Consider the following 25,529-nt stretch of genomic DNA (forward strand, 5'->3'; position numbering starts at 1 on the left):
TATCTTATCAGCGCCAATCACTGAGATCCTCAAAAGAGGGCGCGACCATTGGCGCCTTTTCACAGAACAACACCCACGCCAGCCCAGTTTGGTAATGATTTTTGCTAAACGCACACCCATCTGTTTTTTCCCTTCAGATCGCGAAGTATTTTGAGGGAAAAATCCGTCTGATAGAGGTCGAGAGTCATCATCTATCCTCAACATCTATCCACAGTGGCTTTTTAGAGATAATGCCAATCCACAATGGGTGTCCTGGTTCATCGAATCTTTCTCCCTTCTCCATCTATAAATATCTGTCCTCATGCATTAGACAAGCTAGTTCTTGAGCTCTTGGAGGAATGCTAGTTGTGATTACACTTGTCGTGAGTGATAGTGAAGCATAGAGAGGTTATGCTGCCAGAGAGGAGGTACATTGCAAGACACATATAGTTGCTCGCCCAGCCAGAGGAGAGGTTCAACATCAGAACCTTGGTTGTAACTTTTCCTGTCTATTATTCATTAATGAACGACTGCTATTATAGTTCCAATCTCATTGTCTATTATAGTGATGTTTGATTTATTTCCTTTATGACTAAAATATAGTTGTGCCTTGGTGGATTTTATGCTTGTATTTGTTTCTTCCTTTGCATGTGCAGGTGTCCGTTTGCAAGGATCGCAAGGATTGTGACCTGCCGGAGCGAGGGAGCGGGAATACCAACTCTGCTTCGACTATAGCGTTGGATTCTAGGTTGGTCTTCTTAATTCACCTTTAATGTACAACTAGGAACTTGCGTGGCAGCGTGAATTGATTGTGGCTAGTTCTGTTTTAGGCTAGTGGGATCGCCTCTGTCCGCAGAGGGGATTTACCTATCCAACAATTTGGCGACTCCGCTGGGGAGAAGCTATTTGAAGTTTGTCTTGCATGTTAATTTTCTCTTACTTGCTTGAGTGAATGAGCTTTCTGGGTCAGTTTTGAGATTGTTCTTTACTGTTTGGTCCATCTGAACACTGTCAGCCCAACCTGGGGTCGTGTTATTTATTTTTTTAAGCCGGAAAGCTTTGTTGGCGCGGTTTTTATTCTGACAGTCACGCCAGTTGGCGCATTTTGCCCAACAACAACCCGCGCCAATCTTTTGGTAGCGCAAGTTGCAGGCTGACAGTCGCGCCAGCCCTGTGAATTTTTCCTGTGTGTTGGCTGGAAGCTCTTTCAACTCAGATTTTTATCTTTTTATATCTTTTACAGCCTCTGGAAGTGTGTTGAACCTTTGTTTGACTGGTTTTGGCCTTTATCCTTCAGTTGTTTGCTTATTTCTATTGATTTTCGTCTCAGCCCTACAACATCTAGTGGCTTCGCATGTCTAGCCTTCTGTGGGAAGTTTCGGTCTTTTGATTTTCCGGTCAACTTGTTGGTTGTGTTCTGCACCTATCTAGTGATTGTTAAAGCTTGGTCTTCTATGCTTTGGGTGATTCACTTATAGCTTCTCTGGATTTTGCTCGACTTCATTTGAACTTAGATTACATGGTTCATTGAAAGTCTTTGTGTTTCTCCTTGCTTGGATAGTTCATCTTGGTGTTTCAGAATTGGTTCCATTTCATCAAGTGAACTTGGTTTGTTTATACTTGTGAATATCTCTTAAGATTTGTTTAAATGCATCATGCCATCTTAAAGGAAAGAAAAACAAAAGATCTTTTGCATCATATTAGTTAGCGTTTATTGTTATTTGTTGCTATTAAAAAGAAAAAGAAAAAAATTTCATTTTTTGTTATTAGCTGCATCAGGATCTTGGTTGTTTGCTGAGTGATCATTTCGTTTGTGTAAATATCTCAACCCTCCTGTAGATAGAATTCATCAAATGAAATGGTATAGTTTTGGCATGTAGTTTGCATCTAAGAAGCTTTTGAGATATCACATACGGTAGGACCAAAAAACTGAAACATAATTGAAGATAAACTTTAAAATAAACTCAATGAACATAACAATGCATTAGAACCTAACACAAACATTCTAGAGGTCTAGGTTAGAGGCGTGTTCCAGCGTCTTTAAACCTGGTAGCTTACCGTTGAGTGGTTGGGTGATTCCTCCACGGTGAAACGATAAGTGCCAATACGGACTGAGCTCCCACGTACCGTCGCGTATATACGGGAGACCCCACTAGGCTATCATCCTTTATCCATAGGAAGCCGAGTCTGCTGCCTTACAAGCCGTAATGCACTGAACACAACATTCGGGAAGATTGACTGCAGTACGGGAAGTCCTTGGTTTTCATCTGATTGCCGAGGTGTATAAGCAGTTTTACGGATTGTTTGGTAAACCTCTTGCCTAGTTTTCCAGAGCGGTCACTTTTGATCCTTTTCAGACTCCCTAAAAGAAAAGGTGCCTGTGAGCGTCTTGTCACTTCTTGCTCATTAAATATTTGAAGGAGACTAGAGTCATCTTTTGTCCTTTTCTCGACTCTTAAAACATGAAAAGGTCAAGTTGTGTCTTTGCGTCCTAAAATTTATTGGCCACGATAAAATTTACCCAATTATATTTTGTTTGCGTTAGCTTGAGTAGGATTCTCTCTCGTTCAATGGCATCCTTCCCTGAGCCCACTGGCCAAGGTGTTCCCCCTGATGGAAACTCTCGTCCATTTCCTGCTGTTGGAAATGTCGGTGTTCAGTATATCGCAACTTTATCTTTGCCTGGGTTAACCATAGGTTTGCCCGTATGGTTGTTTTCAAACTCGGTGGTCTCGAGTGTGACAACTCCTGTTCCACCACCAACTCCTCCACCGGAACGACATCATGTTGATTCCAAGGTGGATCATGTCCCTTCTTCGCCTATTGCTGCGTCCTCATCTTCTACTTCGCCTGGTGAAACTCTGGATTTAAGTAACCAGGTGGCTAAGAAGAAGAAGAAGAAGACCAAAAAGAAAAAGTCTCCCAAGGGAAAGGTCGCATCTACCCCGAGTATACCTCAAGTAGAGCCACCTTCTGCTCCTCCGTGGAAGGTTAAGTTTCCTTGTAAGTTGTGCAAGGAAGCCCACCTTCTCCGCGATTGTCCTGGCATTCCCAGGGTTTTAGAGGTATGGTCTCATGATCCAGACCGCCCTGCATCGTCCTCTGTAGATCATGGTGATGCTACCTTATCACCTAGAAACGGTAAGGGAAAAGGGAAGGTTCGTTTCCCTTGTAAACTTTGTGACGACAATCATCCCCTTCACCTTTTCCCATTCATGGATAAAGCCTCTATTGTATTGGAAAGTAGTACAGCTCCCTCAACCCAACTTCCTACTGGTTATCAACGTCTTTCTGCAATTGCAGAACGTTCCCTTGCTGACAAAGAAATCAACCAAGATTCCTCTCTTGTCCAGCCTCCTCTTCCTGAACCTTTCTGTGCTCAGCCTATTCCAGACCAGTCCCTGGTCGGAAAGAGTGTTCTGAGAGTGTTTATTATCAAGGATGAACCATCTGAATCCAAACCAGACGAAATTCCAAAGGTCCAGATGATAAGTGACCCGGTCTTTCAAATGGTCCAGATGACAAGTGACCCGGTTTTTCCTTCAGAAGTTCCATCCTCAGATGATATTGTCACTGTAAAGAATGAAGACTCTTATGATCAAGTGAGCATCCCTCTCATTCCTTCGCAGCAGGAAGGAATTTCATCAGAGTCATATCCAGCCGTTTATCCGATCCCACCTCCAAGCAACCTAGTCGTTTCCTTCAATTGGGATCAACTAGGCAATCCCCGGTTACCAGCTTCCATACCATTTCGGATTATAATTCAAGTCTACCGAATGGTTATGGCCGGTACCATTATTGATGAGGGATCTCCTGTGAGCATCCTTTCTTCAACAGCTTGGGAAGCACTTGGTTCGCCACTGCTTCTGCCTGAGATGAGAAACCTTACGGGTTTTCATCGAGAAACCTGTCGACCTTTAGGAATTCTTCCCAATGTCCCTATCACATTAAAAGGGAAGACCGTTCAAATGGGCGTCATGGTAGTCCAAGGTCCGTTAGATTACAATTTACTCCTTGGGCGAGACTATATTTATCGCATACGCGCAATTGTGTCCTCACTCTTTAGAGTGATGTGTTTTCCACACGAAGGAAGGACGATCAAGATCGTAGACCAACTTTCGTTCCCCGGTTCACACTTCACATATAGTCATCTACCATTCCTAAATGGTCTTATTTCCACAGGAAATGCCTCAACATCCAGTCCGTCATCCTGATGACGGCAGCTGACCTGGGCGCGTGACTGAAGCCCGGGGGGCATGCATCCTCCTTTTCAAAATCGAGTCTTTCCAAGTGAACCTTCATTCCATCCACTCCGTGAATGCCATGAAGCTTGGGGGGCATGTACCTCGATTTGGATTATCATGCTGGGGGCATGAAAATTTATAACAAGCATAGTTTTTCGTTTCAAGCTTGTGTAAACATGAAACTGAACCCAAGCAAAGTTCTCTATGGTTCAAGCTTGTGTAAAAATGAACCCATCCAAGCAAAGTTCTCTATGGTTCAAGCTTGTGTAAAAATGAACCCATACCTGATTCACATCCCGTGATTGCCTTTTATCTGCTAAATTCTGCTAGATGAGCCTTGGTTGTTTCATTCCATCGCCAACATCTCTTTGGCTGACCATATGCTTTCACTTGGTTGTTTATCCTTTCCCGAGGAACCGCAACGATGAATGGTTTTATTAGCCAGTCTCTTGACCATTACATGTTTTGAGCAGTTCCACCATTATCGGAACCAGTTGCTACTCTTTATACCACTCGTTCCTCTAGGACGAGTCTCCTTTAAGCTCTTTTCAGACTCATAAAATATGAAAAGATTGCCGAGTATTTTTTCCTTTTTGACTCGTTAAAGAGAATAAAAATGGAGGTCCGCTTTTAGCTCTTTTCTGACCATTTAAAGAGGAAAGATTGCCGAGTTATTCCTCTTGACTCGTTAAACATTAATAAGGGGTGGTCGTTTTAAGTTCTTTTTGTCGACCGTTAAAACATAAAAAGATTACCGGGTTTTGTCGTTTCAAACTCGTTAATGGTCATGAAACGACGTGATTTCAACCGCTTTTTTACTTTTTCAGGTCGGAATCACTATTTATGAAAAGTACTCCTCGATCTTAATGGTCGAGCGGTTCTTTCGGGTATTATTTTATACTTTTTCAGGCCCGAGAGACACAACTTTACGAAAAAGGACATCCCTGGAGTTTCCTTTTCTGCTGTCTTTTCAAACTCTCTAAACATGAAAAGATGCCGAGTTCTTCCTTTTTCAGACTCGTTAAAACCTGATGACATCGGATTTTGTCGAAATGACGTACCACAAGCATATGCTATCCCCATCAAGCTTGTTAGAAATAATTGGGGTACTCGCCAGAAATGGCGGGGAAAAAAGGAACCATAATTACCGTCGTGTCGGCAGTATGTCGCTTTTGAACATGGCACTTCTCTTCTTTCGTGTCCAGGATGGGGATATCTCATCTCATATTTTTCACTTGCTTCCATGGACTTGGGTACCCTCTTTGACCTCTCATCTACTCATTGCATCGTCATCATGACCTTTGATCCATCGATGTCAAATACTGCCAATTCCACTATCGTGCCGCCGATATGTTCAAGAGAAGTTGACCTCTGAAAAGAAACAATCTCCATCTGATAGTTCACATGATCTTGATTCACAACATTATCCCTCTGTCTCGTGTCGATAATGTGGGAAACATTATGGCCCACCTTCGATCAAGATCACTTCCTGTCGACTTCAGCTCATTATCCAGGAAGCTGACCTAGAGACTCCATTCCGGTGCCTTGGAGCCTGCATGCCTCAATGGCAGGTTCTTCGTGTTTGATGTGAGGTTTTCATCATTGGCCTCCGATCGAATGATTCTACAGGTGTTCGACGCCAGCTCATTAATTCGCACGCTGTAGATTGTACCTATAGTACCTTGAGGGCCATTGTCATTATTGGTGGTACCTCTCGCGTCTGTTAACAGTTTCCACTATTGACTGGTAATCAGACGATGTTCATGCATGTTCGACTTCAGCTCATATATTCGCATGCTTGAACTTGTACTCTTGTTCGGGTCGAGATGGAGCGCAAGACCCTGGATTGTGTTTGTTGTAATCCAGGCGTGATTCTTGATACATGACTCATTCACTGGATGGCTGCGACCATGCCTGAGTCTATTCATTGATCCTAACCAGATGGCTGCGTCCATACTATGGATCTAGATTATTTATGTACTCTCTTATGGATGGCTACGACCATACCACGTACATCATGTAATTGAACTATAAGTCGTGTCTCTCAATGCAAATCCTCGGCAGCAGCTATATGTGTTCTTGTGTGTTTCTATAAAGCATTTCACCCCTCTCTCTCCCTCTCGGACTTCATGCTTTAGGGGGCATCTGTTACACAGTAATTTTTCACCATTGGTCACCATCCCTATCGCCCTGTTTCCGTACATTGGAGGACGCATTCCGGAACCTGTGAGTAGTGACATAACCTAAAAACACTTGCATTATGTTCCCCTGAGTATGTACTTCATGTTCCCTGAAGACACCTTCTGCAAATTCTCCCTGAAAAGTACTCTTTTTCCATTGGCGCAGGTCCACAAGTATCTTACCCGCGCCAATCACTGAGATCCTCAAAAGAGGGCGCGACCATTGGCGCCTTTTCACAGAACAACACCCGCGCCATCCCAGTTTGGTAATGATTTTTGCTAAACGCACGCCCATCTATTTTTTCCCTTCAGATCGCGAAGTATTTTGAGGGAAAAATCCATCTAATAGAGGTCGAGAGTCATCATCTATCCTCAACATCTATCCACAGTGGCTTTTTAGAGATAATGCCAATCCACAATGGGTGTCCTGGTTCATCGAATCTTTCTCCCTTCTCCATCTATAAATATCTGTCCTCATGCATTAGACAAGCTAGTTCTTGAGCTCTTGGAGGAATGCTAGTTGTGATTACACTTGTCATGAGTGATAGTGAAGCATAGAGAGTTTATGCTGCCGGAGAGGAGGTACATTGCAAGACACATATAGTTGCTCGCCCAGCCAGAGGAGAGGTTCAACGTCAGAACCTTGGTTGTAACTTTTCCTGTCTATTATTCATTAATGAACGACTGCTATTATAGTTCCAATCTCATTGTCTATTATAGTGATGTTTGATTTATTTCCTTTATGACTGAAATATAGTTGTGCCTTGGTGGATTTTATGCTTGTATTTGTTTCTTCCTTTGCATGTGCAGGTGTCCGTTTGCAAGGATCGCAAGGATTGTGACCTGCCGGAGCGAGGGAGCGGGAATACCAACTCTGCTTCGACTATAGCGTTGGATTCCAGGTTGGTCTTCTTAATTCACCTTTAATGTACAACTAGGAATTTGCGTGGCAACGTGAGTTGATTGTGGCTAGTTCTGTTTTAGGCTAGTGGGATCGCCTCTGTCCGCAGAGGGGATTTACCTATCCAGCACCTACTATAGCACCTGCAAATAGGGCTCGAAACTTCTCAATGATATCCTAGGAGGTCTGATACAATAGCTCATCTTTACTCTAACTATTTTTGGAATGAGCAATGGTGCAAATGAATTTTAGCGAGTACATAATATTCTATTTGGGGGAAAGCTCTGATCACTTTGGTGACATGGCATATACACAAGTTTCCTTTTTTGGACCATTATCCCCACTCCTTGTAATCATTTCCTCTCTCCTCACTATTATCACCCCACTCTTTGTGAACACCACCTCACTTTGAGTTGACAACTCCATGTTGCATGGGTGCCTAATACAAACTTAAGTTCACTAGCCGAGGGGGGCCAAGTTCATTGGCCACCTCTAGCCTATTAAAACTCCTTTCTCGACCATTACACATTTTAGTTATTTTATGCATAGGGAAGAGGTGAGGGTTGCCATACCTGATCCTACCTATGGATCGAGTTGCTAGATACGGTTGCATGCTAGGTCTGGGCCATATAACATCACGATCTCAGAGGAATTTGACTATTTTTCTTGTTTCTTGTGCATGTCTTCATAGCTTGATGATACCTTGACTCATACCTTTGTTGTGTGTGCAGGTGCCTCCCTAGTGTCCAAGCTGTTGTTGTTGATGGAATTCCTTCTTGAGGATGATGTGTCACTTCCTGGTTGTAGAACATGTCTCCATCATGCTTCCTGTGGGTGGAAAAAAAATATCTTGGGGATTTTTGTTGTGATTGCACAGGCTATGGTAGGAGGATTTTTCTCCCTATAGTTGTTATGAAACTAGCTCACAAAAAGATAGAAAAGGTAGATGAATGTCTTAGAAATAAACCTCTTAGAGGGGGCAACCTCCTTTACATTACACAAATGAACAATTCTTGCATGATACAAATGACAAGGCCTCCTTTCTATATATAGGAGTCTAAGGGGTCATAATATAGTCAGAGTCGGCATAACAATAATAATGTAAGGGAACAATAATAACAATAGTGGGCTTCTATGGGGCATAATAATAACAATATGGGGACTACATGGGCACAACAATACAATAAGGGGGTTGTAATAATAACAATAAGGGATTACACCAGTAGTATAGGGACCTAACATGCCCCTCTCCTTCAAAAAGTGTTGTCCTCAATGCTTCTGTATAAATTCTTGTCCTCCCATGTGGAATCTTTAGTGGGTAAGTTCTTCCAATTGATGAGATACTCTGAAATTGATCTATTTCGTAGCTATCGATTTCTTGGTTCTGTGACTGCTTCAAGTTCCAATATGATTTTTCCTTCCTTGTCAAGTTCTTGCAATACTGTTTGAACTGGGATCTTCTGCAACTTTTGAATGAGTTCCCACTCCTTTGGGCATATGGATATCTGTAAGGCCTGATGTTTGGAGGAAAACTTCCTGGAATCAAATGAATAGCATGATCATGTTCACGATTAGGTGGGAGGCCTTTGGGAGTCTCAAATACCTTGGAATGATTGTACAAAACGTTTTGGAGATTTGGAGAAATACATGATTTCGATGTGGGATCCTCTAGTGAAGATAATTGTGCAATTACGCCCTACTTTTCTTTATTTAGAAGCTTTGTCATGTTTTTAGAGTTGATTATCTTTCCAGGTTTCCCTTCGATACCCCTCAATTCAACTTCCTTTCCTTCCCAAAAATTTTTCAAGAAAAGTTATTGAAAATTAAAAGCTATCGTACCCAAAGATTGTAGCCATTAGATGCCTAGTAAAACATCAACACCACCCATTGGAATGGAAAGCATTGGGCTATTCAATACATATTCTCCCATGGATGTTTTGATATTATGTCACTTTCCAGAGCAATTTATGGTTCCTCCACTTGCAACCATCACTTGACACTCTAGTGCTGGATATAGGAAGCAATTCAATTCCTTGGTTATCTTACAATAAATAAAATTATGGGTACTCCCCGAATCAATCAACACTATTACCTTTTTCTTCTTGATATATCCTTTTATCTTGATAGTTTGAAGAGTGGTAATTTCTTCCAATTCATTAAAAGATATGGTCGGATTCATTTCTTGATGCCCGATGTGATCTTTCAATTCTTGAACATTTTTCTTCTTGATATGTCCTTCTATATTGATAGTTTGAGGAATGGTAATTCCGGCCAATGCATTACAAGATATGGTCAGATTCATTTCTTCTTTCTCGATGTGATCTTTCACTTCTTGAACCTTTTTATTCTTGATATGTCCTTCTATCTTGAGAGTTTGAGGAGTGGTAATTCTTTCCAATGCTTACAAGATATGGTTAGATTCATTTCTTCTTTCTTTGGGGTGGGTTCTTGGTGTATATTCTCTTCTTTTGATGATTCTTGATCATTTTCTTCCTCCTCTTCATAATCTATGTAAAATAATTTCTTCTCAGCACACTTATGACCTTTAGTGTATTTGCTATCACAATTGTAACAAATCTCTTTTATCCTTTTTCTCCTAATTGTTGTGGTGTAAACCTTGTAGGTTGTGGAAGGCTAGGAGAAAAAACACTTCCATAATTATAGTCGTGAGTGGTGGGATTCCTTGTTTCCATAATTTCGCTTTCAATTTTTCTTGCCCACCTAAATGCCTTCTCCATTGAATCAGGTTCCCAAAGATGAACCTCATGTTATATGTTATCCTTTAAAGTCCCTATTGTTACATGGAAAAGTGTCTATTTAGAACTGCACTATCCCACTAAGGTGTGACAGCTACCTTAGAAACAAACAAAGAAAAACTACTTTTGTATTTCCTTTATGAATTATAGATAGAGAGGAATAGAAAGAACCAACTTGTGTCTTGCGCTAATCCTTTGATTCGATCCCTCTCTTCTTTGATAGTCTCCAGCTACCTGCTCACTAGCATGCCCAGCTTCACAAAGTACCTGTAAGATCACAGAAGCAGAGCACTATACAAAGACATGGATCTATATTCATAAACAACTTAGGATCAGATTTAAATTGACCATACAAATGTAACAAGCATCAATGATACAAAAGCATGGAGGAGAACTCAAATAGCTTTTATTGATAAACAAGAAAAGATCCAGGAGGAGTTACAACTGGTGGTTCTGACCCAGCATCAACCTCCCAGCAAAGAAGCCCCTCTTCACCTCAAACAAAGCATAGATCACCCAACAATCTGATGTTTGTCTCTAGAAACCAACAAAAATTCCTTACCATATGCAAAATTCCATCCTCTGTATCTCTGGGATGAGGGATCCATATATAGATATCTGTAAGGAGGATGAGTCAGCTTGTGATTTGATTAGTGTCTTCTCTCTGTCATTTCTTACTTCCACTTGGAGACTGAGGGCCTCTTACTCATCCTTGGTCGAATTCAGTGAGGCAAGTGTCATAGGAGGAGATTCTGGAAGCTTCCATTGCCTCTCCACCTTGTGGAATGACACTGCCATTTGTCATTTCTCACCCATCGCACCCCACAGAAGGGAGTTTTGAAATGCAATGCACCCTCACAGTGCATTTGGGTGAGATGCAACGCACCTAGCCAGTGGAGCAGCTGCAATGATCCTGTTTTGACCAATTTTGAGTAGTTTTTCATGGAGAACTTCTGGGAGAAGTTGTAATCTATTGAACTTGTTCCTTTAAGGGTTAGAACAACACTTTTAAGGACTTAGGAACCCTTGGTTTATGGACATTTCATTCTTGGTGTTGTAAGGCACAAAAATGTCTATAACACCTATGAAGACATCAACCATTTTCTTCTCTTGAATATCATTTACCCTTATATTCAATTTTTGGAAGTCCTCAATGTGCTCTTCCATTGAAACCCTTTTGTTTGAGATTTATCAATTGGCTAGAGAAGGTATTTCTCTTTGTATCCTTATAATGTGTTATCATTTCCTCCGTGAAAATTGACCACGTGACAAGTGGTTTATAAGAACAAAGCCCTTTATACCATAAAAATTGATTCAGTTCTAAATAATTAGATGCAATACATACCTTTTGTAATAGTGGTACACCATGTAGATCAAAATATTTCCCATATGTAGTATCCAATTTACTAGATCCTTGCCATCAAACTTCCTCATCTTGCTTTTTCTTGATTTTAGGAGCTCGATATTGAAACGACTATCTCTCTGTAATTTCAGATGTTTATGTTCTAAAATTTCAGCCTGTAATAGCCCTCTGAGTCCTTTTTATAACTCTAAAAATCCGATCAAGATTAGATTCTGTAAGGAAGATGTATGTGAAATCTCCCATGATGACCCAATTGTAGAACTTTTCAGAAGAGCAAACTTGAATGAAGTGCCATGTGATGCTGTTTTGACCTTCGAATCTGAAAATATACACAAAAACTGCAATCCGTCCTCTTTCTGTAACTTCTTATGAAATTACAATCTGATGCCTAAAGAGACAGTTATGACAATTTTCCCAAGGTGACATGTTTGGAATGTAATTCAGGGGTCTGCAAAAATCCCCTACTTCCTTAGACTATATCTTCGAAATTGTAGCGAGACAGGATCTGAAATTTGGAGCCGAGGTTCAAACCAATTGCTTCTCAAATGGGTTTTTTTTTTCACTTCTGAAACGACGCAAAAAGAACGTTATAGCGAAAATTCCACGATGACCTATTTGGAGCAGGGAAACGCTAGAATTCAAAGCTCTCATACCAAAAGTTATGAAACTAGCTCACAAAAAGATAGAAAAGATAGATGAACGTCTTAGAAATAAGCCTCTTCGAGGGGGAAACCTCCTTTACATTACACAAATGAACAATTATTGCATGATACAAATGACAAGACGTTCTTTCTATATACATGAGTCTAAGGGGTCATAATATAATCAGAGCCGACATAACAATAATAATGTAAGGGAACAATAATAACAATAGTGGGCTTCTATGGGGCATAATAATAACAATATAGGGACTACATGGGCACAACAATATAATAAGGGGGTTGTACTAATAACAATAAGGTGTTACACTAGTAGTATAGGGACCTAACAATAGCAATCATTTAATCCTTCCTTTAAGTCCTCATTTTGCATGTTGGTGTTGAGGGGAAGTGATTATAGGTCATGAGGATAGTGTTAGGATCATGAGGAAGTGATGTAAATGTTGGAGGAATAGAAAATAGATGTTTCTCTGTGTGTGTGTGTGTGTTTAGAGGTAGGACAAAGTGGGATTTTTTAGCAAGTTTTGGTTAAATGGAATGGATGGGTGATGAAAAAATCATTGGAGGAACCCCCTTTATCATTTCCTAGAGGAAGCATGGCCTTTTTTTCTATTCTTCTCATTGGATCCCCCTACTGTAGCTTTAGAGTCTCCTCCTATAGTAATACAAGCCCCTCTTGTAGCACCAGAGTGAGGAGGTGAAATTCGAGTTTCTTTTTGATTGGATGGTGGAGAGATATGGTTCTATGAGTGAAGAGTATGGAGATGAATTGTGTGGATGGGAGGATGGATGGAAACTTGTAGGTTTAGTTCTATAGCCATAAAATCTTCCAACTGTGTGTAGTCCTGCAAAAGAAAAAGAATGTTGGCAGAAATGGTGTAGGAGATCCTTCCATGTGTTTCTCTTTTCTCTTTTTCTCTTTTTTGAGACAAGCATGTTGCCTTTGTATAGGTTTTCATCTTGCATGCCTTCCCTAGGCACCTCAGAGGAGTTTTTCACCTAGGGATGTTTTATTTTTATTTTCCATTTTTATCTCTTGGGTTGCCTTAGAGAGGTTTTCAACTCAGTAGTGGGCCTCAGATGCCTCATGGAGGTTTGCATCGAGGCCCTTTTATTTTTTAATTTTTGTTTGTTTGTTTTTATCTTTTTTTTTTTGATAATTTTGGTTGATTGAGGGTTAGGAGCCTCCCAATATAATTTAACTCTCTGTTGACTGAACTGACAAATTCTTCCTTGGAAAGAGGTTTCTGGTACAATTTCAACGTATGGCCATTGACAAATAAGGGAATCCCTTCCTCATCAATGGCTCTGATTTGGATAGACCCATTCTCATGACACTTCTCTACTAGATAGGGACCCGTCCATCTTGTCATCAACTTCCCCTTGAAATCTTTAGATATGGCATCATATAACAGGGCCCAATCTCCTTCTTGGAAAGTCCTTTATCTGATGTTCTTTTCATGCCAAATCTTCCTTTGTAGTTGGATTACCTCATTGTGTAAGAGAGATTGAATTTTGAATTCATTTATACCATTGAGTTGGAGTAACCTTTCATGTTGTGATGAAGTGAGATCTAAGTCTAACTGAGCTGCGATCCTCAAGGTATTGTACTAAAATTCAATTGATAATAGGACCTTCTTCCCATAGACCAAATCAAAGGGAGTGAATCTAGTGGTGGTCTTCCAATTGATGTTGTAGGACCAAGTAGCTTCCACAAGTATTTCTTCCCAATCCTTTTCATTGTTGCTAACAACCTTTGTAAGAATGTTCTCCAATGCTCTATTGGTGACTTCCACCTACCCATTTTCTTGAGGGTGATAGGAAGTAGATGTTATGTGCTTGATGTGGTATTGCCTCATGAGATCAATCATATTTGATGTGAATTGTGCTCCTTGATCAATGATTACCTCTGTTGGATACCCAAACTTTTAGAAGATGTTTCTCTTAAAAATGAAGCCACCTATTGCTTAGTTGTTGCTTTAATTGCATTTGTCTCAACCCACTTTGTTAAGTAATCATTACACATAATGATGTACTTCTTCTGTCTCGATGGTGGATCAATTAGCCTAATGAAATTTGTGCCCCACTTGTTAAATGGCTCTATGTCCACTTGAGGTTGTAAGGGAATTTCATCTCTGGGTGTGGGCTTGTCCATCCTTTGGCACTGATCACATCTGGTGGTGTATCTCCTTGCATATTGATGTAAAGTGGGCCAATAGTAACCAACCTGTAAAACTTTAAAGGTTGTCCTCTTAGCAGCAGAATGACCCCCACAAGGTCCATCATGGCATGCTGAGAGGATGCCAAATACCTCTTCTTCCCTTACACATCTCCTCAAGATCTAATCTGGTCCCAATTTGAAAATATTTCCCCCAATCCAAGTGAAAGGAGCACTTTTCCTTACAATCTTGCTTTTCTCCTTGGATGAAAAATTAGGAGGGAACCTCCCAACAACCAAGTAGTTAGCTATGTCAGCAAACCAAGGAGAAAGAATCGAGATGGCAAAGAGGTGTTCATCTGGAAGTTGATCATCCACCATCTCCTCATTATTTGTAGGCAAGGTTAGTCTCGATAGGAAATCTGCAACCACATTTTATTTCCTTGGTTTATCAATAATAGTCAAATCAAATTGTTGTAAAAATAACAACCATATAATTATCCTGACATTGACATCATGCTTATTCATTAAATACTTAATGGTTGCATGATCAATATGAACAAAAGTTTGATACCCAGTGATATAGTGCCTGAATTTGTTTAAAGAATGTACTACAACTAAGAGTTCTTTTCAGTGACAGTGTAATTCAACTCAGCTTTAGACAAATTCTTACTAATGAAATAGATAGCATAAGGAAATTTATCTTCTACTTGTCCTAAGGCTTCCCCCACATCTTTATTCGATGCATCAATGTGGATATGGAAAGGCAATGCCTAGTTGGGACCCCTAAGGATGGGTGCAGTGGTCAATTTTTCTTTCAACACTTCAAGGGCCTCTTGACAGTTGCTTGTCCAACAAAAATTTGAATCCTTGGCCAGTAATCCAAACAAAGGTGAGGCCATTTTACTAAAATCTTTGATGAAACTTCTATAATACCTAGATAATCCAAGGAAACTCCTGACATCTCTTTTCTTTTGAGGGGTAGGGACCCTTTTGATGATGGAAATCTTGTTTGGGTCAACCTATATCCCTTCCTTGGATATGGAATGGCCAAGGACAGTCCCTTCATTCATCAAGAATTCACATTTCTCAGGGCTCATTGAGATATTCATTTCAATAAATTTATTGAAGACTTTGCACAATTTGGAGAGAAATTCATGGAAGTCACATCCATAAGTAGTGAAATCATCCATGTATATTTCAAAAGATTCATGAACAAGTTCAGCAAAAATACTCAAAAATGCCCTCTGGAAAGTTGCAGGGGAATTGCACAAACCAAGTGGAAGAACTCAGTAGGAAAAGGTACCCCAAGGCTAGTAAATGTGGTCTTATCTTGGTCTTCAGGGTTGATCTGGATTTGGTTGTATCCACTAAGTTCATCGAGGAAGGAGAAGAATTTCTTCCCTGCAAGGTCATCTAGGACTTGGTCAATGAAGGGAAAAGGAAAATGGTCCTTCTTTGTAGCCTGTTAAGTTCTTGATAATCAACACAGATTCTCCACTTCCCATTCTTCCTGGGAACTAAAACAAGAGAGGACACACACTCACGATCTGAAATGGGGTGTATGAACCCTGCATCTAGTAGATTTTGTAATTCTTCTTTCACAATGTCCTTAAGCGTTGGGTTCATCCTTCTCTAGGGTTGGTGCATAGTCTTGCATCCCTCCTTGATGTAAAAATGATGAGTAAAAATTGAGGAATTCAAACCCTTCATTTCCTTATAATCCGAAGCAAAATCATCCAGGTGTTGCCTCAGTACATTGCACAATTGTTCTTCTTATTTAGACGAGAGAGGGGTTGATATTTAAAGTTATGGATGGGCCAAACTCTACAATATTAACATGTTCTAGAATTGACTCAAAAAATCATAAGTCAGTCCAAGAACTACTCCCATATTATTTCATCAACTCATCAATTGGTATGGGAGTGGGAGGTTGATTATGAGGAATGTTGGGTTGTGTTATATTCTTTCCACGACTAGCCCACGTAGTTAACCAAGGGTTGGGGGGGGAGGTCACAGGGGGTTTGAGGGGTACTCATAACCCCACTTTATGGGGTTCAGGGAAGTGCCCTGGAAAATTTTGGTTTTGGACGCTATGTTAGGATGGGCGGACCCACCTATGGTTTTGTGCATGATTTTCGCACATGTTTTTGGATGCGATGGTTTTCGGTCCATGGCATTGGACGCAGTGGTTTTCAGTCCATGGTATTGGATGCTTTGACATGTATAAATATGTATTATAACATTGAAAGGAACATAATGAAAAATCAAGCTGGTAGTCTCGGTTTTGGGATCCAGGGGAAAATCTCTGTGTTTTATGTGTTATGCTCTCGCATTGTTTATTTTCTATGTTTTAGAAATCGTATGTAGGTAATTTCTATACGGGGTTAAAACCTACATTTGATATAAGAGCAGTTTTGGCTTCAAGGGGATGCCTTTGTTGCTGAGGGGTTTCGCTTGGGCCTGTGGTAGACCCTATTCAGTGGGAGATCTGTGAGATTGATTCTGGTGATGAAAGAAGATGGCGAGCAGTGGAAAGATAGAGATCGAGAAATTTAATGGTCAGAGTTTTGAGTTGTGGAAACTCAAGATGGAGGATCTGTTGGTGGATAAAGATCAGTGGATCGCAGTATATCCAGATACTAAACCAACGGGAGTGTCCGATGAAGAATGGAAGAAGTTGGATCGGAAGGCAAAGAGCACAATACGATTGTGTTTCTCAGATTCAGTATTGTTGAATGTATCAGGGGAAGCTACGGTGAAGGCTTTGTGGGACAAGTTAGGGACTTTGTACCAATCTAAGTCTCTGGTGAATAAACTATTCTTGAGGAAAAAGCTGTATAACCTGAGGATGAAAGATGGAGACTCGGTGACAGAGCATATAAACGCATTTAATACTATGGTAAGTCAGTTAGAATCTGTTGATATTAAAATTTCAGATGAAGATAAGTGCATCAGTTTGTTGTGTTCTCTACCAGATTCGTGGGATAGTCTAGTTATTGCAATAGGTAGCAATGCAACTGCCTTGCAGTTTGATGAAATAATCTGATCCTTGCTAACATAGGAGATGAGACAGAAATATATGGAGAGCCATAATGGTGATGCCTTGTCTGTACGAGGACGGTCCCAGAACAGAAACAAAAATAAGTCATCGAGTGGGAGATATAAATCTAGAGGGAGATCTATATCTCTAGGAAAACCTGTAAAGGTGGTGTGCTGGAAATGTGGAAAGGAAGGGCACTAAAAAAGGGACTGTAAATCTAAAGCTCCTGATAAAGGAAAGGGATCTGATGATGATCCTTTTGTAGAGGCAAAAACCACCTCCGATGAAGGCGGGAATGTGTACTTGGCTTCTTCAAGTACACATGTAGATCATGAGGCATGGTTGATTGACTCAAGTGCATCCTTTCACTTCACTCCCCATAGAGAGTGGTTTTGTGAGTATGAGAAATACGATGGTGGTGATGTCTTCTTAGGGGATGATAGGAAGGCTAGAATCATTGGTCATGGAAAAGTAAAGTTGAAGTTGCAAGGTGGAAGGGTTAGAACACTTCCGGGTGTTCTCAATATTCCTACATTGGCCAAAAATATAATTTCTGTAAGCAAGCTGGATGATGTAGGTGTAAAAACAGTCTTCGAGAAGGATACCTATAAAATGGTTCAGGGAGCAATGGTATTGATGCGGGGAGTTTGAATTGGAACTCTATACAAGCTGCAAGGTAGTACTGTTATTGATGGGTGCAACAGTTTTGTGGTTCGTGAAAGTGGAGCAGAAAATCTAGTGGTCTCTGGAGAGAAGACCATGTTGTGGCATCAAAGGCTTGGACATATTAGAGAGAAGGGCCTTTGAATACTTCATGGTAAAGGTATGGTAGAAGGTATGAGTAATAGCTCTTTGGATTTTGATTTATGTGAAAATTGTGTATACGGGAAGCAGAATCGGGTGAGTTTCCCCTCTGGTAGTAAGAGGGTGAAACAGATATTAGAACTTATGCACAGTGATGTGTTTGGACCTGTGAAGGTTCCATTATTGGGTAAGTCTGTGTACTATGTGTCATTTATAGATGACTTCTCAATGAATACATGGATATATTTCCTTAAGAAGAAATCTGAATCCTTTGACAGGTTTAAAGAATTTAAGGCTCTCGTGGAAAAGCAGAGAGAGAAGAAGATAAAGGTGCTAAGGACAGATAATGGTGGAGAGTTTTGCAGCAAGGAATTTGAAGAATTCTGTAAGAAGTGTGGTATAGCACGACATAATACTACTCCATATACACCTAAGAAAAATGGAGTTTCAGAAAGAATGAATAAGACGTTGATGGAAAGGGCAAGAAGCATGCTCAGTGGTGTCGGGTTAGGACAAGAATTCTGGCAGAGACGGTGGATACTGCATGTTATTTGGTCAACAGGTCACCTTCATCAGCGTTGGAGGATAAGACTCCACAAGAGGTATGGAATGGTAAAAAAACCCTCTCTTTCACATCTGAGGGTATTTGGATGTGATGCATATGTACATGTTCCAAAGGAGAAACGAACCAAGTTGGATCGTAAATTTGAAAAGTGCATCTTTATTGGGTATAAGGATGGTTTAAAGGGTTATAATATTTGGAACCCAATCACACGGAAGGTTGTGTACAACTGAGATGTGGTGTTCAGAGAGGTAAAAGATGTTATTAAACATGAAGTCCAACTAAAGGAACCTAAGAAGATAGAGTTTGAGCTTAAGGAGGAAGAATCATACTCTACAGCAGAGGAGGAACCAGAAGATGAAGAGCCACAAACTTCGGGTGTGAGAAGATCAGTTCAAGGAAGAAGGCAGCCAAAAAGGTATAGCCCATCTGCTTTCTGTTCAAATTTTGCTTTATCTATTACTGATGATGATCCAAGAACTGTGAAGGAAGCAGTAGATTCAGAGGATGGAAAACTCTGGAAAGAGGCCATGGTTGATGAAATGGCATCTTTGCACAAAAATGAGGCTTGGGATCTGGTGGAGTTTCCGGCTGGAAGGAAACCCATTGGCAGCAAATGGGTGTTCAAGAAGAAGACAAATGCAGAAGGAAAGGTGGAGAAATACAGATCTCGGTTGGTAGCAAAAGGTTATTCCCAGGTGCTGGGAATTGATTTTGGTGATATTTTTTCTCTTATTGTCAAGGTAACTTCTATTAGATTACTTTTATTTGTTGTTGTTGCTTTTGATTTTGAGGTAGAACAGATGGATGTGAAGACAACATTTCTTCACGGGGATTTGGAAAAGAAATATACATGAAGCAACTTGAAGGCTTTGCGATAAAGGGTAAGAAAGAACTGGTATGCAAGTTAAAGAAGTCTTTGTATGGGTTAAAACAGTCACCAAGGATGTGGTATCAGAAATTTGATACATTTATACGGTGAGTTGGCTTCACCAGAAGCAAAGCAAATCATTGTGTGTATTTTAAATTAATTGGTGACCGTGTTATTTATCTGGTCTTATATGTGGATGATATGTTGTTGGTCGGAAATGACAATGAAATTATCCATGATTTGAATACCCAATTGTCCTCCAAATTTGACATGAAAGATCTTGGTGCTGCAAACTATATTTTGGGCATGGAAATTAAAAGAGATCGGGCAAAGAGGAAGCTCTAGTTAAACCAGAGGAAGTATGTTGAGACAATACTGCAAGGGTTTAATATGCAGGATAGTAAATCGGTGAAGGTTCCTATTCCTGTAGGTGTGAGGTTATCTACTGAACAATGTCCCAAGACACAAGAAGAGGAAGAGGACACGTCTCGTGTTCCATATGCAAGTGCAGTTGGTAGTCTGATGTATGCAATGGTCTGTACTAGACTAGACATGCACATGCAGTGGGATTATTGAGCAGGTTTATGTCAAAACCAGGGAAGGAGCATTGGACAACAGTGAAGTAGGTTTTCAGGTATTTGCATGGCACTAGTGATTATGGTTTGTGCTACCAAGGAAGACCAGAATTGGACAGAATTTTGGATATTCGTGGCTTTGTTGATGCAGACTGGGCTGGAGATCTGGATCAAAGAAGATCTACAAGTGGGTATGTGTTTAACCTATTTGGAGGTGTAGTCAGTTGAATGAGTAAGAAACAATATGTAGTGGCACTATCAACTACAGAGGTAGAATACATGGCAGCCACTCATGCAAGCAAGGAAGCAGTTTGGTTGTAGAGATTGTGTTCAAGTATGGCATTAGTACAGGGAGCTATGAGGATAGACTGTGACAGCCAAAGTGTAATTTTCTTGGCAAAGAACCCCACATATCATTCAAAGACAAAGCACATTGATGTTCAATATCACTTTGTGAGGGATATGATAGAAGACAAAAATGTGTTGTTGGTAAAGGTGGACACTTTGAAGAATACTGCGGATGCATTGACAAAATATGTGAGCTCTGAGAAGTTCTCTTGGTGTAGAGAAACAATGGGTGTTGCAGGGCTGGATAAATGACTAAGCTCTCTTGTGGCCCCCTGTGGAAAGAAAACAACAAGTGGTAGAATGTTGGGTTGTGTTATATTCTTTCCACGACCAACCCACGTAGTTAACCGGGGGTTAGAGGTGGGGAGGTCATAGGGGGTTTGAGGGGTACCCATAACCCCACTTTATGGGGTCTGCGGCAGCGCCCCAGAAAATTTTGGTTTTGGACCCTATGTTAGGATGGGTGGACGCACCTATGGTTTTGTGCATGATTTTTGCGCATGTTTTTGGACGCGATGGTTTTCATTCCATGGTATTGGACGCGATGGTTTTCGCTCCATGGTATTGGATGCTTCAGCATGTATAAATATTTATTATAACATTGAAAGGAACATAATGAAAAAGCAAGCTGGTAGTCCCGGTTTTGGGATCCAAGGGAAAATCTCTGTATTTTATGTGTTATGCTCTTGCATTGTTTATTTTCTATGTTTTAGAATTCGTATGCAGGTAATTTCTATACGGGGTTAAAACCTACAAATAATATGGTCAATAAGGTCATCTTCATCAAGTTGTCCCCCTCTTATAACAGTACCTAGAGTGCATACTGGGTAGGGGGTTGTATGAAACAATTCATCCTCCTCCTTCTCATCTAACCATATGGGTAAATCATGTTCAATAGAAGGTTGAGCAGGAGGATACAAAACTAGTTGTTTGAATAAATGTCCATTCTTGATAGTCATGTTCCCAACCCTACAACTAATATAGGCATCAGCAGTGGCCAACCAAGGTCTTCCTAAGATGAGAGGATAGCCATTAAACTTGGTTTTGGGATGGAGAACCAAGAAATTAGTATGATACTCCCAATATTAAATGGAGACCATAACATCTTCAACAATTCCCTTAGGAGCTACTATGGATCTGTCTGCAAGCTACAACACTGTGGTGATCTTCCTCAAAGACCCTTGGAGATTGAGATTTGGCATTGTTTCCCTAGTCATCACATTGATTGTAGCCCCAAGATCAATTAGGTTATTAGGGACCATAATTCCATCAATTTGAACATCCACTACTAGGTTGCTAGGGTCTAGGTATTTTGGGAAGATCACCCTCCCAAGCATCAGATCAGATAGTTTCCCAACAACATTGATGATGGGGGTGTCCCTTTTTTCTTCTCCCAGTATTTTTGAAACTTTTTTCCTTGATAAGCTTATTATTGATTGGAACATCTTTAATGGCCTAGAGAAGGGGTATCTTAACACACAAATTCTTCAATTCTCCCAGAAGTTCAACCTCTTCTGAGATGTATTGGCTAGGGTGGATCAACCTTTTAGGAAATGGAGGTTGATTGACTTGAGGAGCACTCTCTTACTTCTCTTCTTAAATCTCTTAATGTGGATAAGATGGATGATTATCTAGGAGCACTCTCCCAGACCGAAGGTTGATCTCATGGATTTCCATAGCATATGCAGGATAGAATGTCTCTCCATTGTAGACTTGTTATACCTACTTGTTGTTCGGATTCAGATTGGGTAGAGCAAGCATTTGAGGTTACTTAGGTGGAGTAGGATGAGTGATTTGTGGTTGAGGTTGGGGTGGAGGTAGTAAAGCAGGAGGTTGGTTGGCTTGAGGCCTCTATCCTTGTGATGGGTTTCCCCATTAAGAATACTGAGGAGGATACGAATGAAAAGGATGGTTGACAGGTTGAGGAGGATAATAAGGAAAATAAGGAGGTGTGGACCAGGATGGATGAGTGGAAGGGTACCAAGGATGGAAAGGTGCATTCTGATTTGGATTGTATAAGAGGAATGTGCACCTTGCATGCCCTATTGATATGGTCGAGGTCCTTGAGGCCTTATTTGATTAATTAAGCAAAGTTTCTCTGACCCTCCTTCTGCCCCTTGGTATACAACTTTTAGACTTGGTAAAGAGGGGTATTTGTATGTTGCATGATTTTCTTCATAGACTAGGTAGACTTTTATGACATTTAATGGGCATTCATTCCTATGATGTCTTTTAGTGCATCTAAGGCATAAAATAGCTAGTGTCCTCTCTTCTTCCTCTTGATTTATTTTGATTTTCATGGTATCCATTTGCAATGCAAATGTATGCAACATTTGACTCTTTAAATCCTCCAACATGTTCCCTATCTCATGCTTGATGGATGTTGTGGAGGGAGAGGAATTGACCAAGCCTTAACTAGCCCTACCCATTTTCCTAGCAAACCTAGAGTGATTCTTGAATACAATTTTGATGTCATCATAAGGTAATTGGTAGATTTATCCTCTAAACATAATGTTGAGGGTCTCCAACATATCCTCCCTGATCCCTTAGAGAATAAATAGCTTGAGTGACTTGGGATCAAGGGTACAATTGGCCCTCCTATAATTGAGTTGAAATCTCTCCTCATAGTCCTCTTGGAATTCATCAAGTCTAAGATTCATCCTAAATATTTATTCCTTGGTTTCTTTGGACCTACAATAGTCCCTGTACTTGCTATTGAAGGCCTATTGCATTTGGGCCCAGGTAGTGATGTTGCCCCTAGTTAGACCCATAAACCAGCACAAGGTTGTATCTCTAAGGGTAAAGGGGAACAACTTCAGCTTTTGCTCATCAGAAGCATATTCATAGGTCCTACAAACAACAAAAAAATCAAACGTGAAGGTGTCGGGATCCTCATAGGTTAAGCTGTGGAAGTGTGGAAGGGAAGCAAGGCTTATATTCTTCATTCTAGCCTCTCCATTGGTTTCTCTGATGGGGAAAACCTCATTGTTCTTGTTTTTCAGCCATAGTTTGGGTCCTTCTTCTTCCCCAATAGGTTCTCCAAAAAAATTGGGTTGCTCACCTAGAGGGTCTTCTAACTCCCCTGCAGTCAGAGAGGGGAGTTCATAGTTTCCAAAGAAGAGTGAATTTTAACTGCTTGAGGGTGTGGGGGCTTTTGGTAAGAATTTTCCTTGATTATTGTTAGAAAATTATATATTACGGAGCAATGGAACACATAAAATATTTCAGAAATATAAACACAGAGAACGCATAAAACAAGAGAGACAAAGATATACGTGGTTCACCGAGTTTGGGTTACATCCACCCCAAACAACCAGTCCTTCCTTTCTATTATCTAGCAAAATGAAGAGACACAACCTACAACAAATCTGTTGTAATATCCTCTGTTTTCTCTCATAGTCTCACCTCTCTATTTCTCGCTCAGAGAATACACATCTATATCTCAGCCTCAAATAAAATTCCCTCATACAAAGAGAGGGGTTTCCTTCTAGGGAAAAAACCCTAAATTAAACATAAGTTCTATCGTCAGATCATCCGCCTAATGAATGGCTCAGATTGACTAGAAATTACTATACTTTTACAAGGCAATTTTACATCTATTTTTGGCTTCGGGGGCGCTGCCCCCGAACCCCCGCCAGGGGATCGCTAGCCCTCAGACCCCCACGGGGGGGATAAGTCCCCCTCCATGTGGAGGGGTGCACAAAATTCCTGGCGTATACATCTGGCTGAAACAAAAGACCTCAGAGCAATCATGATCCACACACAAAAATCTCCCACTTGGAGAATGATTGTAGCAACTCTATCGCTGCTTCATTTGCTGGACAATGACTCCTCTTTGGACCTGGCTGTTTCTCATCTTCATCGTCATCCTTGAAGACCAATTGAAACTGATCATGTTCTCAGTTTCTCCCTGGTTACAACTTTTGTTAGCATGTCTGCAGGATTCTGGCTAGTGTGTATCTTTTCTAGCTTCAACTCTCTATCTTCCAACACTGATCGTATGAAATGGTACTTGAACTCGCTATCTTTTAAACAGATCTAATTATACAGACTTAATTAAATGTAATTTGCCATATGTATTCATATGTATGCATGTAGAAATATTAGGGAGTTGTTAGTGATTTGTTAGAGGAGATCAAGGAGAGGATTGATCAGATCCTTTCAGTGATTCGATACAATATTTTTATAAACGATGAACCGACATTTTCTATATATATCGTGAGACAGATAGAGTAAGAGACAGAGAGGATTTTAGATAGATAGATATAGAGTATTCACAATGTAGCCGAGAAGAGAACTATGACTAAGGTTGAAATGCCTTAGGATGTAATCGTACTATGAATAATGAATAGATGTGTGTTGTGAGGATTTCCGTGTGTGTTTATGTAATAATGCCTTTTCGTGTTATCTATGTATATATGCGTTGAGGGCTTACATCCTATTTGTAAGTGTGTTGATCAACCATCGATCATTATAAGATCGATGGTGATCCAAAGATGTCGAGTTGATTGTGATATGGGCATCGCAACAGAGTATGGCAAGAACCCTAGATGAGGCATAAATCCATCAAAAGAAAGAAAAATCAAGTTAAAGAGGAATGGCGGAGGAAATGGGTGTCGACCATCTGATGGAAGAAATAAATGGTCATTGGACGGTGAAAGAGCACAGAAGATAATGCAACGAATAGGTGGTTTCACAACAGGAAGTGGTATTTCAGGCGGAGAAGAAATGGTAAGTAGTATTGAAGGGTGAGCACCCGATTCCACTTAGCGAACGAAACATAGCAGCAAGGAGGAGAGAGGACATTGCTTTATCGGGCAGTTAATCCTCGTGCTTGTTGTCCACCCGAAATCCTCGTGGACCATTGGATCCACAAAGTATAGATCAACAATGGAGGATCTGTCGAGCAAGTTTGTTGATTGGTTGAATCAACAACCATTGGATCAAAGGTTAGGATTGATTGTCGCGATTTAATCGCAGAGGTGAAGGGATGGCGGACATAGCGATGGAATGTCGATTAAGCAATGCGCCAATAGCTGTTGGATTGGAAAATGAAATGGAAGATAGCAATGAAGGCCGACTGGAG

The sequence above is a fragment of the Pinus tabuliformis genome, chromosome 3_1 (assembly GCF_031772625.1).
Source record: "Pinus tabuliformis cultivar Carrire ecotype Pingquan chromosome 3_1, CPIR1, whole genome shotgun sequence".
Lineage (NCBI taxonomy): Eukaryota > Viridiplantae > Streptophyta > Pinopsida > Pinales > Pinaceae > Pinus > Pinus tabuliformis.